At 44.7% G+C, this 2,564-nt stretch overlaps 1 non-coding gene across 1 annotated transcript; it reads left to right on the top strand.

Annotated features, from left to right (window-relative positions):
* Positions 1–286: 286 nt before the first annotated feature.
* On the top strand, positions 287–419 carry LOC114673885 (U8 small nucleolar RNA). The gene has a single exon (XR_003724737.2). It is a non-coding gene; the product is annotated as a U8 small nucleolar RNA (small nucleolar RNA).
* The last annotated feature ends 2,145 nt before the right edge of the window (positions 420–2,564 follow it).

Here is a 2,564-nt window from a genome sequence, read left to right on the forward strand (position 1 = left end):
GGTCTCTTTTCTCTGAACCACATCAAAGAGCACAGATTATTTCCTTTCTGAGAACAAAACTCTTTAACGACAAGAAAGAACAAGAAACCGAGCCGCCAACCAGCCCTATCAGGAAAGACACTGTAACCCTAACAATGACAAATGATCCACTTCTGCGATCTCTTGTCACTTTTTGAAATTTAAACCAAACAGTAATCATGTCCTCGAATATGTGTCTCTAAAACAAAATCGCACTTTTTCACTCTAAAAACTTTTTATAAACCCGGATTAATAATTTAATCCTATTAAATTAGTGGGATAATCCTTGCCTGTTCCTCGTTTTGGAGGACAGGTAGAACATAATAACTGGAGTTTGCATGATCCGTGATTAATGTCTCTGTGTAACCGGGACTTGCAAACTCTGATTGTTCGTATCTGATTCGTCATGAAAAAAAAAATTAAACCTCATACGACAATTTAACAATGTCTACCAAATGTTTAGCATGAAAGATTTAGCAAAATTACAAGTAGTTAACAAAATAAATAGCAAACTTAGAAATATTTAGCAAAATTACAAGTGATATTATTTCACTCAGCAATGGTATTCGTAGGACTTTATCCAACAGCTATATATACATACGTGCAAAACAATAGATTTAAAAGGTGATTTGTTTCAGTATTTCTTGTGAGAGCAAAATATTGAAAACTATCAGGCCAGGTGTGGTGGCTCACGCCTGTAATCCCAGCACTTTGGGAGGCCGAGGTGGGAGGATCACAAGGTCAGGAGTTCAAGATCAGCCTTGCCAACATAGTGAAACCCCGTCTCTACTTAAAAAAAAAAAAAAAAAAAAAAATTAGCAGGGCATGGTGGTGCGTGCCTGTAGTCCCAGCTACTTGGGAGGTTGAGGCAGGAGAATCGCTTGAACTTGGGAGGTGGTGGTTCCAGTGAGCTGAGATTGTGCCACTGCACTCCAGCTTGGGCAACAGAGTGAGACTTCATCTCAAAAAAAAAAAAAAGAGAGAACTATCTGATGTCCATAAATGCCATCATACTCCATCACCTGGTGGAATACTATGCAGCTATTAAAAAGAGAGCACTCATATATTCCTATGCAAGGATCTAAAAGACATATTGTTTTAAAAACTAAAACAAAACAAAAATACAAGCTGCAGAATTGTTTATATGCAGTGGTTCTTGACTTTGATGCACATTAGAAATCACTAGGGAGGAACAAAACTGTCAGGCTGGAGTGCAGTGGTGTGATCATAGTTCACTGCAGTGTCAAACTCCCGGACTCAAGCGATACTCCTACCTCAGCCTCTGGAGTAGCTGGAACTAAAGTGTGTACCACCATGCTCGGCTAATTTATTTATGTATTTATTTTGTAGAGAAGGAGTCCTGCTTTGTTGCCCAGGCTGGTCTGCCTCCCAAAATGCTGACATTACAGGTGTGAGCCACCATGCTCAGCCCTAAAAAGAAATTATTTTAAAATTATTTTTCAGGCAGACCCATCTTTCTGTTTAGCCTAGAAATGGAGCTAAATCATTCTCACTGTGAGAAATATAAGAAAGGCAATATTGCCGGGCGCGGTGGCTCAAGCCTGTAATCCCAGCACTTTGGGAGGCCGAGACAGGCGGATCACGAGGTCAGGAGATCGAGACCATCCTGGCTAACACGGTGAAACCCCGTCTCTACTAAAAAATATAAAAAAACTAGCTGGGCGAGGTGGCAGGCGCCTGTAGTCCCAGCTACTCGGGAGGCTGAGGCAGGAGAATGGCGTAAACCCGGGAGGCGGAGCTTGCAGTGAGCCGAGATCCGGCCACTGCACTCCAGCCTGGGCGACAGAGCGAGACTCTGTCTCAAAAAAAAAAAAAAAAAAAGAAAGGCAATATTTCTTTATTTAAACTCCTGACCTTCTGATCTGCCCACCTCGGCCTCCCAAAGTGCTGGGATTACAGGTGTGAGTCACTGTGCTCAGCCAGAAAGGTAATACTTCTTTTTTTTTTTTTTTTTTTTTTTTTTGAGACGGAGTCTCGCTCTGTCGCCCAGGCTGGAGTGCAGTGGCTCGATCTCGGCTCACTGCAAGCTCCGCCTCCCGGGTTCACGCCATTCTCCTGCCTCAGCCTCCCGAGTAGCTGGGACTACAGGCGCCCACCACCTCGCCCGGCTAGTTTTTTGTATTTTTAGTAGAGACGGGGTTTCACCATGTTAGCCAGGATGGTCTCGATCTCCTGACCTCGTGATCCGCCCATGTCGGCCTCCCAAAGTACTTATTTTTTTTTTTGAGACAGGGTCCCGCTCTGTTGCCAGGTTGGAGTGCAGTGGCACTATCTAGGCTCACTGCAGCCTCTGTCTCCTGGGTTTAAGTGCTTCTCCTGCCTCAGCCTCCCCAGTAGCTGGGACTACGGGCACCTACCACCACGCCCAGCTAATATTTGTATTTTTTTTTTTTTTTTTTTTTGAGACGGAGTCTCGCTGTGTCGCCCAGGCTGGGGTGCAGTGGCACGATCTCGGCTCACTGCAAGCTCTGCCTCCTGGGTTCACGCCATTCTCCTGCCTCAGCCTCCGAGTAGCTGGGACTACA

This window comes from Macaca mulatta, chromosome 18 (assembly GCF_049350105.2).
Source record: "Macaca mulatta isolate MMU2019108-1 chromosome 18, T2T-MMU8v2.0, whole genome shotgun sequence".
NCBI lineage: Eukaryota > Metazoa > Chordata > Mammalia > Primates > Cercopithecidae > Macaca > Macaca mulatta.